The sequence below is a fragment of the Erpetoichthys calabaricus genome, chromosome 9, assembly GCF_900747795.2.
Source record: "Erpetoichthys calabaricus chromosome 9, fErpCal1.3, whole genome shotgun sequence".
NCBI classification, from domain to species: Eukaryota; Metazoa; Chordata; class Cladistia; order Polypteriformes; family Polypteridae; genus Erpetoichthys; species Erpetoichthys calabaricus.
The window spans coordinates 85,561,629-85,579,589 of NC_041402.2; the positions used below are offsets into that span (position 1 = coordinate 85,561,629).

General features: G+C 35.7%; 1 protein-coding gene across 2 annotated transcripts in view; it reads left to right on the forward strand.

Moving 5' to 3' along the window:
• LOC114657874 (chromodomain Y-like protein 2) overlaps positions 1–17,961 on the forward strand; it is a 361,796-nt gene that overhangs the window by 301,286 nt on the left and 42,549 nt on the right. The window lies entirely within an intron of this gene.

Genomic DNA, 17,961 nt, shown 5'->3' on the forward strand with positions numbered 1-17,961 from the left:
ATGATATATATTTCTCACACAATTAATTAATTGCTATTGGCATTTAAACACTGCTTAAAAGTTCATGTATATTTACTTACAGGTTTTAATCATTTTAAATAATTAATTGCAGTACAGGTTTATTGCTGTTAAAATACACATTTACTATATTTATTTTTTTCCTTCAGTGTATCAGCTAGACATTCGGAATTCTTGAGGTGTAATTATAAATACAGTATGGATTACCATTTTAATTATATAGTACTTGTTCCTTACCAAAAGTTATGCTGTATGACACACAGCAGAAAATAATAAGCATAGTAGAAATCTTTAAAAAAGCAGCAAATGTATTAAACGTACGTAAGTTGTTTTTCAATAAGATGCCAGATTAACATGCTTAACAGGTTTATAAAAAAAGATGCATTTTGCTGTTGAGCTAACAAGTGTATTGTTTACTAAGCAGCAACTTCAATTCTTTACCTTTTCTTTTATCAACTGCACTTGCACTCAGGTTCCCTGTCCAAACTGAAACTAGTGTCCTTTTTAATTTAAAGGACAAAATAAAAAGGTCTGAATTCATTAAAGTAGCTTTGTCTAACTGCAAAGGACAATGCCTCTGATTCATGTGTCTCAGTTTATTACTCCACTTTATTTAACGTTAAGGCTAATATTCTGATCGCCTCTTGGTCTCTGATATACTGTACATAAGAGTCTGTACTGCTAAAATAAGCCTTGACTTGCTGCTCTTTGTTTAAGCTGTAGGACGTTTGCTGCAAAAAAAAAAATAACACAATGCTTGCTCATATAGTGTAATAAATTCCGTGAACGAGCACTGTAATTAAATTACCGTAAAGCTAAGAAAAGCAGAGGCTGAAACAATTGGCTTTTGCGATTGGTCAAGTTACCAATCACTGATTCTCTTTTTTAGTGAAAATCGTCCGATCAATCAGAGCACCCCTTCTGATATATTTTAACCCTAACATACACAGATTATATAAAGGTATACATAAAAATCAGCATTCTAAAAACCATTTGTCATATTGATGATGGGCACAATTGCCTTCATCACAAAGTTGGTGTCTTGATTGTTCTAATATGAAAAAAATTCTATTGTTTATTTTGCTGTATATTCATATGATAATTGCTGACTGAGAGACAGAGATAGTTTAAGACAGCCCTGCTCTTTGCCGGTGTGTACCATGTTTAAAAATGAACAGTGTAGGAAATGTTCACTTTACGGAACAGGAAACATAAGCCAGCCACTGTTGTATAAGGGTATGACAGGAGAATTTTGCATTTTGAGCAACATAGAAACAACCGAAGACTATGCTTAAAATCTGCATGAAAAGTATTTCTAAAAAAATAGCACCATTGGCTGGGTAACTAGTACAGAAGTTTATGTAATGTTGTGTATTTTTTATTTAACATTACCATTTATTTCTGGTTATTGTTTCTTATACCTTTCAGGTTTGGGAAAAGAGTAAGGGCTGGATTATACTTCATATTCAGAATGTGTACGCGCATGCATTGTGGCTGCCACGCATTCCCAGCTTTTATTTGATGCGTCCTCTAAGCACGTCCTCAGAAATTAACGTGATGCGTGCGTGGGTTGCAGTACCAGCAAAAAGTCGGGTGGCACAGTATGATCAAGTTGGAACGTGACATCAGAATCTCTGTTTACTATCTACATGTGACAGAAAGCCGCTGTGCGTGCTTTGATGTTTGATGAATGGTTCGATCAAGTCAAATGCCAACATATAAATGCATTTGTGGTGCTTTTATATTCAAGCATCGCATATTCCCCAATGTAATGATGCGATACATTTTAAAAGTCTCGCATACAATCTTCTGTGACATCTTTTTTTTTTTTTTTTTTTTTTTGCACCTTCACAGAAGCATCAAAATGTACAGCAGTGTATTTGAGCCACAGAGAAAAAAATAATGACACAGTGAAAAGGTCTATTTTGTGATTAAATTGGAAATATCACCTTTAATCTCGAAATGTCCACTTTAACCTCGTAGTTTATTTTATCATTAAAGTTGACCGTCGTAAACATCTTCTTAAAACTGTTCTAGTTGTTAATCGCTACGTGCTTCTGGAGCTTCCTCCTGATCTGACAGCAGCAATCGCCATACAGAACACATTACATTTTTAATTTTCCAGCTCTCTGCACATTTAGGATCCTTAGATTTATACTTGATATCACTTTCATGATGAAATGCATTAAAGTATGTATGTCGTCACAGTCATTTAAATAGTGAATGCTGTTAATAATTACACATGTGGGGGCGGCACAGAGGCAGAGTGGTAGCGCTGCTGCCTCGCAGAGAGTCACATCCCTGCTGTTCCCTGCATGAAGTTTGCATGTTTTCCTGGTGGGTTTCCACAGTGTGCTCCGGTTTCCCTCCAAAGACAGGAAGGTTTCGGGATTTGGTGGTGCTAAAATGATGCTAGTGTATGTGTGCTTGTGTTCACCTTGTGATGAGCTGATGCCCCGTCCAGGGATTGTTTCTGTCTCACGCCCAATGCTTGCTGGAATGGGCGGATCCATGGATTGGTGGATGTAATCATTAAACATCCTTTTCAGAGATACTGTGGCAAGGTGTCCTCAGACTTTAATGAATGTTTCAGGCAATTCATGACACAGCGAAGCCGAACGTTTTCTCACCATGATGATATCTCGCACTGCCACCTGGTTGAATCTTCCAGATTTATGTGAAGTACGCACGTAGGTATAGACAGTATAACGCTTGTGTAGCAGTAGCGTCTGCTGAAGCACGTGTCGTAAACATAAACCCTATCTACAAAGAGGACTATTTCATTTATGTTAGGTAGAATGCCCAGAGGGGACTGGGCGGTCTCGTAGCCTGGAACCCCTACAGATTTTATTTTTTTCTCCAGCTTTCTGGAGTTTTTTTTTTGTTTTTTCTGTCCACCCTGGCCATCGGACCTTACTCCTTTTCTATGTTAACTAATGTTGCCTTATTTTAATTTCTTATTTTGTCTTTTATTTTTCTTTTTTTCATTATGTAAAGCACTTTGAGCTACTTTTTGTATGAAAATGTGCTATATAAATAAATTTTGTTGTTGTTGTCTCGCATGAAGTATAAACCCGGGCCTTAGTGACTCTTCTTGTTGGTAACTAGGAAACCTATATTAAGGATTATTGTCGTTTTTTTTCATATCTTTTCTACCACTTTATGTACAGTATTTCACACTTTTAGTCAAATAAAAATTGTTCATATGAAGCAGCAGTGGTGGCCACTTTACGATGATGACAGACAACTAAAAACTACTATAAAATTAAGTTTTGTGATAGGTTTCTACAGTGTATTTGTGATATAAGATTTCTTTTCAGTGATAGTTTGATTTTAATACCCTTTAGTAGCACTGGCAATATTAGTAAATAGCTGAGGCACCTCATTTTTATGTGGATTACTGTTTTTGTAAATACTATAAAAAGAGTTATGTTTTTGTTTTATAGAGGCATGTTCTGTTGTAATGTTTTGTCTTCAAATTAAGGGATGAAAAGAATTGAGCTTTACAAAGGACATCAGGTAAACAGGCTGGTCCTTAAGAGAGGATAAGTTGTATATAGATGGATGAGAGTAATGCTTTTAAGGAAATATTCATTTTTTTAGCTTTAGTTTTTCGGAGTTTAATGACGATTTGAATGTCTACCACCATTCTGTAAAGGACAGTTTGGTCTGAGGGATCTCTAGTAAACAGTGCTATTAAATCGAAGGGTATGTTCAGGGATGCATGTCAAAAAACCTTATACTGGTTTTATGGTAATGAACAGTTTGTCAGGGAAGTAAAATATGAAAACATGAAATAGAAGGAGAATCAACTGAATAATGGCCGATTGTTTAGTGTCCATTAAGAAACAATGAGGTTTTTGTTTTTTTTAGTAAAGTGTACAATAGAAGGAACATGAACATTTGAAAATAGTTAAAAGGACTAGTTTTATCATGAGGTATTGCTAGAGCATGAATCAGAGAGACCGAGAATGTTGCTTCTTACAGAGTTAATCTTGCAGTGGTTCTAGTAGGTATTCAGAATCGGAACATCTCTTGTGAAAAGCGTAGCTGCATATTGAATCAGCATTTATCTTTTCAGCATCTGCATCAAAAGATGCATAATCCCATTCAGTTCACCCACATCCATTCTCAAGTGCTTCAGATTTATTATCTAAAGTCCAGATTCAAATTGCTGTCACAGCTAAAACAGTGTGTTGTGTGTAATATTTAATAAATGTAGAATGCACTTGCACAACTTAGTTTGTGAATGTATTTATTAATCATGATGTGCTTGTGTGGGATGCTGGTGTTCTCTTAAGTCGTATACATTATGTAAAGGAGTACTTGAAAATTTTTCAGAAAGGGGCATAGCTATACTGAAATACATGGACACCTTTAGTGTAAACATTGGAAACAGGATGGATATACTATTGAAAAAAAGGTGAAATAGCTACATTCTTTTGAAAAAAACGTCAAGCAGTACAGTGCACAAATTATCACCGACTCTGAAGAAGAACTGCCAGTTTCCACTTGGAGATGACAAAGTGGAGGACATGTTAGTTGACCCTCTTACGTCACTTACAAGAAAAAGACATGCCTATTAAAGCCAATAACATAAAGGGAAATGCAGACTACAAATACATATGTGCAAAGGGGTTTACATTGAGAAAAGGTAAAAGAGGTCTGCCTGAGTGCTATTGCTAACAGTACCTTGGATGTAGCTTTACTGCAGATTAAGAAGTGCAATACCAATATCCTTCTACCTCAACATTTATAAGGAGAAACAGTCAACATGTACAGGATTAAAGCTATCCTCTTTAATAAAATCCCTTTGTGCGTCCAGGAGTCTGTGTGTGTGTGTCTTCTGGTGAAGTGCGCATGTGCGGGGCTTCTGGTATGTAGTGCGCATGCGCAGGGCACGGTGTGATACGCGATGTTACTGTCAGAGAAAGTTACAGGCGTTTTACGGAAATACAAACCAGTATTACTGCGAGAGGAAATTAAAGGTACACAATACAGTGACGCATATTACAGCCACATACAAGACAGTATTACTGTCAGAGAAAATTAAAGGTATATTATGGACGTTCAAGCCAGCGGACGTACAAGACAGTATTACTGTCACAGAAAATTAAAGACACACAATACACGGCGACAGCCCATGAAGAACGGTCAGCTCAGCAAGTAAACATCAACAAAAGAAAGGCAGAAAGAAAGAAAAATACGACCAACAAAAAGAATGAGGTCAAAGTCCCTTGCCATTTAATATAGACTGTTCCTACTAATGTTTATGCACTACTGTTCTAGCGCCCGTTATTGTAACGGGCTAAATGTCTAGTAGTTCTATAAATTAGCTATTCTTAATTTTCATTTTATCCACTGTTCATTAAAGTAACTGAAAATACTGATTAAAGTTAATACTAATAGAAAAAATTATATAACAAAAAACAGCATATTAAAAAATTTCAGAACAATAAACCTTATCATAACTGAATAATTACCTTAGGTAATTATTTAACACTAGAATTCCTGAAGTCTACAAAAAAACTTGTAATCCCTGCCCACCTTAAATCCCTTCGCACCTCTACCATCAGCGTGTTTTGTTTTGTAAATGCGTCAGTCAGCACAAGCAGCAAACAGCCTACTGTCCCATCTCCTGCCTTGAAGGAGCTCAGCTTGTGGACAAAAAGTTCCCCGAACTCAAGCCAAGGCTCCTTATCTGTGTGTGATGTGCCTGGATTTGTATAGGATAAATAATACATTATATCGTTATTTGGAATACATGGATTTCATGTGTGTTCTGTGTCTACAAAGATCTGGGTAAGTGTTGGATGAAAGGAAATGCGAGAAATGCAGTAATTACTGAATAATTACTTTTTGGTCTTTTCATAACAAATAGATAAACTGTACAGTCTGTGTTATTTCTGTGATGTCCACTACCGTGTTTAGTTTTGATTTTGTTAGTAAAAAATTTTCAATGCAAATACTGTCGCACATTACAGTAACTGCAGAATAATTACTTTTTCATGTTTCTTTTGAGAATCTTTGTCTGCATAAACCCTTGCTATTAACATGCCATGGTGGATGATGTTATGCTGTCCAAAAACATTAATGTGCAGTTTGTGATGAATATTCATTCAGTTTTCTGACTACTTCTTGACGTCCTGCTTTGTACAATTTGTGAAGCTTAATCACTTGGAACTTTTAAATCAAGGATGAAGACCAACTACTAAACTGTTACTTTCTAGCTCTCATTCCTTTAGTAACTGGGTACATTGGACTCTGCTGTGCTACAACAGCATCTCTAGTATGAATTGAAGTCTTTGTATGCATAGTGCAATGCTCTGTTTTCTTGATGTCAAGTCCTTTCAAAGCAATGTCTGTCAATAAGTACTCCATTCTTGTTTGTGCATGCATTGTAGTTTAATTTTGGTTTGCTTCTGAATCTACCTGTTTTGAGGCTATAAAGTTTTTTGCTCTAGAAGGTGCCTTGTGTTCACTGATTGTGTATAACTGAATTAGCATTAGGTCTACTGTGTGCTTGGTTGGTAATAAATAGAAACATTTTGTTTTAAGTAATTAATCCTCAACCATGACCTCAGAGTGATGCATCTAATTTCAGAAATTGTATTCCTGAAAACATTTGTAGTTTAAGATTACTTATTTACATTTTACAGACAATCCTATTTCATTTTTTTTTATTTTATTTTATTACAATCAAAAAAACATTCCATACATGCAAGTCAAGTTTAACAAAACTGGTTTGAAACAAATCGACCCCCACCCATGAGAAAGCGAGCTAGGTCAGCAGAGTAGCACTTTAATAATAGTAAAAATATGTAAATAAATAAAGATAGAAAGAAAGAATAGAAAAAGAGGGGAGAGAATTCACTTCCTCAATTTAAATGCTTATTCTAAAATGTTATTTTTTACCTATTTCAATCTAAGCCTTTTGTTTCTGGAATTGTGAAGGACCAAAAGAGTACATAGAGGATGTACAGGTTTTTTCAAAATCACCATAACAAGATGAAAACCAAAGTTGTTCCTTACTGTTGTAGTTGTGGCACCACAGATTATCAAAATGAGTGAGTCCACAAAAATGAGCCAGAACCTTACTGGCCTTCCTCAATATAGGTCTCACCACAGACAGGGTTGAGCCTCCCAAATCCAGAGGTTGGCTTCAGGCCTATCCAGGCCTCCATAATGGGGAACAGGCTGTTAAATTTTTAGATGTCTCAAAATATATTGAATTGCCTCTCAAGGGAAAACAACACCATGAAAATATTTGGCTTGAGAAACAAGTACAACAAAGGATCTTTATGAAGAATTTATTAAAAATAACAAAAAGAGCAACAAGGCAAAAAGGATTTGCCTAAAAAGCAACCCAGAACAAACAATTCAGAAACATAATCAAAAAACAAAAAAGAAGGAAAAATATCCAAGAACCAGAAAAATCAAATATTTACAAAAGAAATGCACTCTTATAACAACATTCAGTGAACTGCTTCTCATCTTCAAATGTATAGGCTTAGGGTGATCCTCAAGTGGTGACATCAGGATGGCCCCACCTCTTGGAGTTCCACCCACAAAACACAAGGAAATTAACGCGAACACATAATACATATATGAAGCAAATAAATAAACAGAATAATAGTAACAAAAAACATCGGAGAAATAATACTGCACAATACATAAAGAAGACACAAAAAAGGAAAATAAATGTAAGCTAAGGTAAACCCTGGCTGAGACAACACTGATTTTCAATTAAACAAAAGTTTTCTGTATATAGAGGTGAAGTTAAGTCTCTGAATTAGAACACCAGTAGTATTTCTTTTTCAATAAAGTATTTATAGTTTTCTGTACATTTCAAAATTGCATAATATTTTACTGGAAACTGGTAATAGTTCCTCTTTCTATTGAGTGACACTAAACTGCTTTTTTAAGACACTTAGTTATTGATTCCATTCACAAGAAGAAATGTTTGTACTGTCAAAACAAGAACCATACCAGGGTATATTACTTAAAGAGCACTTTTATATGTATTTTCTTTTCTGATGCAACGGTTAGAGGACAAGTCTAAGTGAACAAATAATATACAATTCATTTTGCAGCAAAAGAGAAAAATACTAGCATTTACAAAAAAAACAACCTTTTTTTGTATTCACTTGCAATTGTCATTCCTTTTTAAATAATCCATTTGTGTCAGCACCTGTTCTCAGACTGAAATAAAATTTGAATATGAGGCCTAGCAGTGCAACATCATTTGCATACAAGGGCTATCATGTTTCTTTTGTTTCTATTTTTTATGTTTTTGTCTTATATTCTTGTGGTTCTGCTAAACAATAGGTTTCTTTTCATATTAGAAATGCTCAGAATGGCCTTTTCCATTGTTTTTCTAATTTATTTCCCATACTTTAACACCCCAGGCCATCTTTTAACCAAACATATGTAACAATCCATTACACATCCATCTGTACACAAGGCAAATAAGTGAAAATGATGTATACCTTTCCTATTTTGAGTGTTTTGTGAAAAAATAGAAAACACACATTAAGAGAGCAGAGAGTATTTATGTTTTCTGACACTTTGGTCTCTGTATCAAAAATGTCCTTCCACATTTATGGGTTTCTGCAGTGTGAGAGGGTTATCGCAGTATATGATATAGACAGCAGAGTTATCTACTTTGATCACAATCAATGGCTATTGCAAATTAACTACCTATACCCACTGGATTACAGTTTACCCTGGATATGTGTTTGTATCCTGTACCTGTTTATCTGTGTGGTGTTGTTTGAGCACTCTCCAAACTTCTAAAAATCATCTCTTAACAAACTGCATTATGTAGGACAAAACTTCACATTATATTCAGGAGGTTCTTCACAGGAGATTTCTTTTCACTCATTCCCATCCACATCTTTGAAACGGGACTGTGTTTTTGGACTGTATTATGAGTGTTTATCATTTAGTGCCAATGTTTTTTCAGTATTTTTTTTGTTTATTTTGTGTTCAGTTAATTATTGCCATTGGGGCTATTTGGGTGGGTTTCTGCATGCACATTATTTGTTTAATTGTTTGGCATTTATCCTTTAATTTAAATGTTCTTTATGATCGATTTATTTAAATTCTGTGTTATGTATTTCTGTGTGTTAGCATGTGCAAGCTGAGCAAGGCTGGGTGCATTCCCTGCATCCCTGAAATAAAATGAATAAAACATGTTTTATACAGTGAGAATCTGAGAACCTCAGGACAACTAAAAATGTAACTTATTAATTTAAATAAATTAATTAAATAAAGAAGGTTTAAGCTCCAAAAAGAACACACAATTTCAAACTAATTCCAAAAATATAAATCCAAAAGCTTAAAAAAATAAATAAATTATCAAAAATGTCCAAGAATAACAAAACAAATCCTCACTCCACCTGTGAAGGTCAAAGAACAAAAATAAAAGTCTAAAAGCCAAAACAATCAAGACAAAAGACCACCAAAGCTCACAAAAGGGAAAGCATTAAGGGGAACTAAAGATCAAAGGCATTGAATACCACAGCAAAGCCACAAGGTCTTTTGCCGTTTAGTTTTTTTTTGTTTTTTTAACGAGTAACTACAGGGAAAGGTACCAGGACAAGATTACAAACCAGACAAAAGCAATAAATATCATCTTAACACCTGGTTTATTACAGTACCAGTTTATATAAAAGTATTAGCATCACTTCCTTACTATCAAATTAGAGTAAATTCACATCTGTTTAAAATGTCAATTTAGAGAACTTTATAATTATTAAGGTGAATGTCTGTAATACTAGGTAGGAAGGAAAAAAGGAAAGTGTAATGATTGTCTAAGACCATTTGTTTCTTTATTTATTGGACAATTCAGTAATGTATTTGTTCCTTCCATTTCTAAGCTGACATATTTTAAAATAGGCATGGGAAACCAAACCTATCCAAGCAGCATCTAACTAATGACCATAACAACTGAGAATACAATGCCAGTTTATTACATGGTACGTTCCCACAAACACCCACTCGCTAATGTTAGACCTGATGAATTTCATGAATTCATACAGAGTTGGATTAAGGAGAAGCGATCATTTAATGTTTTTTTTGGCTCGCCAATGGGTTCGTTTTCCAAATTTCTACTTAGATTTAAATGTAATAGCGTGTTCCAGATTCCCAAAGCCTTTTTTATGAAGAAGTGCTTTCTAGTTTCCATTTTGAAACAAATCCTCTTATTTTCTCCAGTATCATTTCATTTTAGGTTCACTAGTTGACTGAAAGCTGCTAGGTCAACTTAATTATTGTCTTTGGTACACTTAGATTAGGTCTCTATTTTCTCTTTAGGTCTTATCTTCACAAAACTACGTTAGTTTTAATTTCCTAAAGGAAAAAATGTTAAAGAGTGGGAAATGTCTTTTAGTGCCAGGCTGCTCTTGGATGCTCTTCTTTGCACAGCCTCTTGAGTTACTATGCATTTTTGCAGCATGGTTTTGAGAATTGCACCTAGTGCTTCAGGTAAATTTTGAGTAACACATTTTACATTTCTTTGATTTAGTTCTTTCAGCTACAAAAACGTAATATTTTATTCAGATTTTAAAAGATGCTGCAAATTGACACTCTTATCTAGGCAATGTAAACCCTAAATCATTTTCAAAGTTTGCTTCTTGTGGGTCAGCACCAGCTATCCTTTATTTATTTATATTAGTTTTCCTGTCTCCTCATTATTTGCTGTCCCAGCAATTTTTATGTCATCTTCACAGTTGACAAGTTTATTGACAAGCTCAAAATCAATATCCTTGTTACAAAGTAGAAAGAGTCATAGCTCAAGTGTGGATTTCTGAGGAACTAATGTCCTCATTCCATGTGGAGTATCCTGTTATTATTTGTACTATTTGTCTAATTACCCCAACTAGAAATATAGTTTTGTAAGTTTCCTGAAGTATCTAGCTTTAGAATTACCCTTCAGGACATATCTGTACCCAGAGCTTTAAAAAAGAGACTAAATTATGTTGCAGTCTTTACTTTCATCTGCTACTCTGGTTGCCTCCCAAAAATAACATAACATTAGAGGAATGTTCAAATGACAGTTCTTAAGTTGACATTTGAACCCAGAACTGTAGGTACACTGTGCCACCCAATTATGGTTAAATTATGTTGTTGTTCTGGCATTTCTTTAAAATATATCCAAAAAAATGCCTCCAAAATTAGAGATGTGTTTCATATACTGTATATGTATATATGGTTCAATCATAGAGACACAATAAAATAGCAAACTAAAAATGATATAATGTATATAACCAGGATCATACCAGGATAAAATATGTGTGATTTTAAGCAAAGAAGAGCAGATCACACATCAACTTCCCTGCATCTTGTCAGGCCGAAAAAAGACATAACCAGTAAATTGAGAAACAATGCCAAAACATAGTGTTAAATTTATCTTCACAGATGCTAAGCAGTGTACTTGTCAAGCTGCCGTGCAGCTTTAAAGTTAATAAACTCCTGACAAAAAGTATCTTTTACTGCAAGATGGAACATTAATAAGTACCTCCATTTCTGCTAAGCATGAATGCTGTCACTTTACAAGCTAGCTTTCTTGGAATACAAAATCAGTATGTTTATTGATTCACATTAGTGGAATGCTAGAAGATCCACAGTCCTGAATGGATTTTGCGTGCAAGAGAGGTCACTTTCATTGTCTGAATGTCAGATTTTGCTCTGCAAATCAGTTTGTGAAAGGAAGAATCTTTTCATTTTAACTGTGAGCCATGGTGTAGGTTTATCTAGAGCTGGGGTACTTGGGTTCAGCCCTGGTGGGCCGCAGTGGCAACAGGTTTTAGTTCCAACTCAATTTCAAAAGCCAGTTGTTATTACTAAAACAATTATTTCTCAAGCAATATTTTTGTGCTTCATTTTAATAAACTTGCTTGTTAAGATTTCTAACCCTCAATATCTTCCTTTACTCTTAAACAGCTGCATTCTATGTTTTTATTTGTTTGTTGGTTTCTTAACCACTTGCCAGTTAATAATGAGATGCAACTGTCAAAGAAACTGACCACTTACTATCTAACTTGGTCATCTTTATACTGGTGTGTGTATTTCATTATGTATCTGCTTTAATAAAATACTTATAAAGCTATGTAAGTGCAAAAGTGAAGAATGGAGAATCACTGATCTCTCTGGACCATAAATAACTTGGATGATATCCTCACAAAGGAAACATCTACACTAAGTAAAAGTAAAGTAAAAATTTATTTAAAGAGCACCTATTCCAGACAGAAGTCACAAAGCGCTGAACAAGAAAACATACTGTAGATTAAAAAGAAATATCAAAACATAAAGAACACAAAATATCAAAACATAAAATATAGAATAAAATTAGACATCAATAAGCACAATATGAAACAAGGCTACCCAAATGCCTGTCTGAACAGATGTGTTTTAAGATGATACTTAAACAGTTCCATAGATTCTGCTAATCTCAATGACAGTGGAAGACTGTTCCATAACCTTGGAGCAATTACTTGAAATGCATAATCCCCACATATCTTTAATCTGGTTCAAGGAACCGAAAGGAAATCTAAATGAGCAGATCTAAGAGCATAGCTCGAGGTGGACTGTTGGAGGAGGTTCGTAATATATTGTGGAGCTCGACAACGCAGTGCCAGAATTGTGCACTGGATCCTAAATTCCACTGGGATCTAATGTAGAGAGTGTAAAATTGTGTATTAAAGTCTGGCAGCTATATTGGGGAGAGTTTGAAGAAGAGACAAACCAGCTTTACTTAGACAGGTAAAGAGGGAATTGCAATAATCCAGACGATCTCAGCTTGGATAAATGTCTTAAATGGAAAAAACGACAATGACAGAAACCCCAGACATGTGCATCAAAACACAGAGGAGATGATGGAAAATGTTTGGTGCAGATCTGGAGGGCAAAGATTAAAACCTCAGTTTTCTGAACATTTAACTGTAAAATAACTGGTGAGTAGCCAATTATTGACCTCCTTCAGTTGACCACAGAATACAACTTGTATAGTTCTTTCGGCTTGAAAGAGCAATAAAGCTAAATGTTGTCAGCATAAAAATGGTAGGAGATACCATTAAGAGAAATGATCATTTTTACATGAGGAAGTATATACAGCAAAAACAAGATGGGTCCGCGGACAGATTCTTGGGGCACCCCACATGTTAAAGAAGTGGAAACAGAAGAGTACTCGCCTACAGAGATGGAGAAACTGCTATGAGATAAATCTGAGGTAAACTAATCCAAGGCTGAACCAGTGATACCCACAGAGTAATTTATCCTTGCTAAGAGGGTCTTATGATCAACTATGTCAAAGGCTGAACTAAGCTCAAGCACTACTAACACTGAACATTCTCCTACATCTGCAGCTATTAATAAATTGCTAGACACGTTAAGCCAAGTTTTTCCTGTGGAGTGATGCTTTCGAAAACCTGACTGGAAGGGATTCAAAAGCTTTTGTTTCCCAAGAAAAACAACCAGATGTTGCTCAACAACCTTTTCTAAAATCTTTGAGAGAAATGGGCCTGTAATTTTTAGGAATGGAAGGATCAAGATTAGGTTTTTCACCAAAGGATGAACAACTTCATGATTAAAATAGCTAGGGACATAGCCAGACTGCAAAGAGAAATTAATTACCAATACCAGACTGGGTCCAATAGAGTCAAGAACTTTTTAAAATAAAAAGATGTTGATAAAACATCTAAAGTACTAGAAGATAGTTTAATTTTCATAATCGGTGAGATTAAGTCATCAAGAAAGACTGGATTAAAGGAGTTAAAAAAAACAAAAAAAAACAAGGAGCATGGAGGACCAGCTCCTAGAGAAGCAAATATTAAAGGAGAAGTAGGTCTACCATCTTTGACTTTGTAAACAACATACAGTATTTAAGAAAGTCATCACAATCACAGTTTGAAGACACCAATATATTAGATGGGGCAGGAGAAACAATACTGGACATTGTATCAAACAAAACCTTTCCAGTAAAATGGAAAGATCTGGCTGCTCTCAGCATATTGTTATAATCAGAAAGAATATCTTTAAGATGAAGGTGATATAACTCCAAATTGGTGGCCTTCCATAATCTCTCAACCTGCTGGCAGCTACGTCTAAAACTATGAATATTATCAACCATCCAATGTGTAGTATTAACAGCAGCCTTATGTCTCAGTTTTAAAGGGGCAACCTTATTCCTTATTTCTATACAGTATAGGAATGAATTGACGTGGCAGAATGAAAACACTAAAACCCCATAAAATTAAATTAATTCTTTTATCAGCAAAGATTTCTGATGCAGAAATTGGGTGGAACAAAACCCTGCACCCACTGCAGCCTTCCAAAACCGAACTTAAGTAACCTTGATGTAGACACATACATCCAGTAAGCTATTTTGAATCTGAGGTTTATTATTTAAAAATCTTTTGACAAGTTTATAGAAAAAAATTCAGTAAATGTGAGGGTTTTTTTAATTATTGAAATGTCACTTTTATGCTAAACATCCAGATGACTTTAACAAGCCAAAAGGAACCAGGGAGGCTCAAGTAATTTTTTATGTTTTGTTTGAACATAATAGTGGAAATGGGGAAAAAACAAACATAATAGTGCCATAGTATTGTGTATGACAGCTGTGAAAATGTGTGTAATAAAGTAGTCACAAATTGAATATTTGAAGTACTGCATTTGCAGAAGGTTTTTGTTGAGCCTAGTTTTTTTTATTATGAACATTTTTTAATTGAATGTGTCATTTAACTATAAGACTGTACTTTCTTAGAAGGCTGGTGTCCTTCAACATCTGCAATAAGATGCTGCAGATGTTCTATCAGACGGTTGTGGCAAGCGGCCCTCTTCTACGCGGTGGTGTGCTGGGGAGGCAGCATAAAGAAGAGGGACGCTTGACGCCTGGACAGACTGGTGAGGCGTCCCTCTTCTGTCACAGTTTGACATCTGTGGTGGAGTAACGGGCGCTGAGCAGGCTCCTGTCAATCATGGAGAATCCACTGCATCCACTAAACAGTATCATCTCCAGACAGAGGAGCAGCTTCAGCGACAGACTGCTGTCACTGTCCTGCTCCACTGACAGAATAAGGAGATCGTTCCTCCCCCACACTATACGACTCTTCAATTCCACCCTGGGGAGTAAACGTTAACATTATAGAAAGTTACTGTCTGTTATACCTGCATTTTTATCACTCTTTAATATTGTTTTTTTATCAGTATGCTGCTGCTGGAGTATGTGAATTTCCCCTTGGGATGGATGGATGGATCTGTCTGTCTTTCTGTCTGTCTGTCTGTCTAGTTAGTCTGTTCCTTTTTCCTCGTTCTGCTACATCAGAAAATTCTATTTGTTTCCTTTTAAAAAGTCCATAGTGAACAGAACTTGATTAGCAAGACTATCAATGGAATACTGGTGGTACTACCAGATGGGGACAGGAAAATTCAGCACCCTAAACTTACTAAAGAAATGACATGGGTGTCCCTCAAAGGTGTCCCTTTATGACCCCTATGCTGTATATTTGAACTTCCCAAACATACACAGGAGAACAACCAGTTTAGGGACTTACAGGAAGTAATTAATGGGTTCACCCAGAAGTAATCCATAGGTAGAGCTTAATAGCCACTGCTAGCCATGTGGCCATTGAGCTTGTAGTGAAGAGGTGAACATTTGCCAAAGATTCACACCATGTAGCAGTCAGGGACTCTTGCTTGTTCAGGTAGATTCTGAAGTGCATTAGGTTGTTTATTATTTTTATCCTTCAGTTGTAATTTTCTATGAATGTTGTTTTTAACCTTTACTATAATGAAACCTTCTATCTCTTTATTCTTTTATCATCTTTAGGTCTTTTTTTGGATTCAGACATAGCTCATGAGTACCCCCTACAGTCTGCACTACTAAAATTATTTTTGCAAGTACTGTAGAATGATTTAGTACCCTCCTTCAGTCCTTTATTTATTTTTTGTATCTCTTGTGTAATATTGTATTCAGGGTTTTTTTATGATGAACACAAAGATGCAAATGGGGCCAAGATCACTGGTCCACTGGTGGCAACCATCTTATATGGTGTTTATTTTCTTTTGGATAAGGTAAAAGAAAATGATTATTTTCTCAGGATGAAAACAAAAAAAAATGACTGCAAGAAAATAAAGTTTTAAAGAGCAGTAACGCTTTCACTAGTAGTAATTTCCCATTTTTGTAGGTAAAGGTAGGTCATCTCTAATTAAATGACCTGTTTTTCAGTAGCAATAAATTTAATACAAAAACCTGAAACTACTGCAGTTTTGGAGTTTAAAAGCACTGGCCTAGGAAAGTTTTGCTTACATTCCTTAATTTATCTTGATAAATGCATTACTATTAAATAAATTGGCATTATTTAATTTCTCTTGGAGTTTCTTATGTATGTCCTTTATTATGGAAAGTATTTTCATGTTTTTTTTTTATTTTTTCAGTTTAAATTGTTTAAGTGGCACTTTACCTCAATATATTTTTTTCAGAAATGTGACTTATTAGCCACAAACCTTGTATTAATTTTGTAATGTTTGATTGTACTAATCTATTGTGAAAGGCACTATATAGCGCCCGACCCGGCACAGACTGACACAGAGGCACGTACTTAAACAAGCAGACTTTTATTTCTCTTCGGCCGTGGGGCACGCCTTCCCCATGTCCCACAGACCCAACACAGTCCCAAAACACTCACAGTAATCACAACAACCCTTCTTCTGGCACCACCACTCCTCCTCAGGCTTAGTCCTCTTCCTCCCGACTCTGGCTCTAGAGTGGTGGTGGCTGGCCTTTTTTATAACCCACCCGGAAGCGTTCCAGGTGCTTGACCACCTGTTCCTAATTACACTTCCGGGTGGGGCTGTAGATTCGTCCAGCTGGGCTGTTGGAAGGAGACAGCCCCCCTAGCGGCCACCCCGGGCCCCAACCAAGCTATGGAGGACTCCCATCTCCCATGGAGCCCTGCGGGAGGTTGGGGAATCAGCGTCATCCAGGGAGGCTGCCACCAAGCGCCCCGGGGGAGGTATTGATCTGTCCATGGCTGCTCCCCCGGAACATACACAGCAGGGGCGTCCCGGGTTCGTCACACTATTCATATAGTGGCGGAGTGACAGACTGAAATGGCATTTCAATTTGATATCGGAAATGTATAATGTGTTTGGTATGTTACCCTGTTTTTATGAAATCAAGTTTTGATTTTTCATATTCTAATGTTTCTTTCTAAAGCTAAAGAATTTACATTAAATTGAGTGTGGTAATATATTTTCCCAGTAATAATGTGTGTATTTGTGTACTTTAGTACCAGGCAGGTTAAGTTAAAGCGTCATGTATGTCATAGTCCTCTTTGACCATGTTTAAGATATGCAGGTTTAGTAAATGAATGGATGGATGACAGTTTAAAATATCTGATTAATGTATGGATTTGTTTACCTTATACTCTTTATTTAATATATGTGATAGTAAGACATTAAAAAAACAGTTACGTTTCCAAAACACTGGACAGATTTCAAATTAGCTGTAATCATTTCCAAGCTACCAGAAGACTGTTTATTTAGCATGTAGCAGTGGCTTTTCAAAATGTTTGCAAACATATTTGTTTTCTGCTGTTGGTACACAAGTTAAGTGTCTTGCTTTGCGTCACACTTTGAACTGGTACTGGGGACTGAACTCAGCAAACTTTTTTTTTATTTTTCAGGTCCTTGGTCACTAGGTCACAGTTATGCTGATTTTTATTTTTTCTCTTAATTGAGATAAGACAGTTTATTTCAAATGACACAGTGGTACAGTGTTCAAGTCTATGTATTTAGGAAAGGACCCTTCTGGTTATCATAATGACCTCAGATTACAACCTATTGTTGGGTTCTGTGATTTATATTGTGACATCCAAAGATCTGACCTGACAGGCAGAATAGGTGGTCTAAATTGCCATCTTATTTGTGTTTGTTACA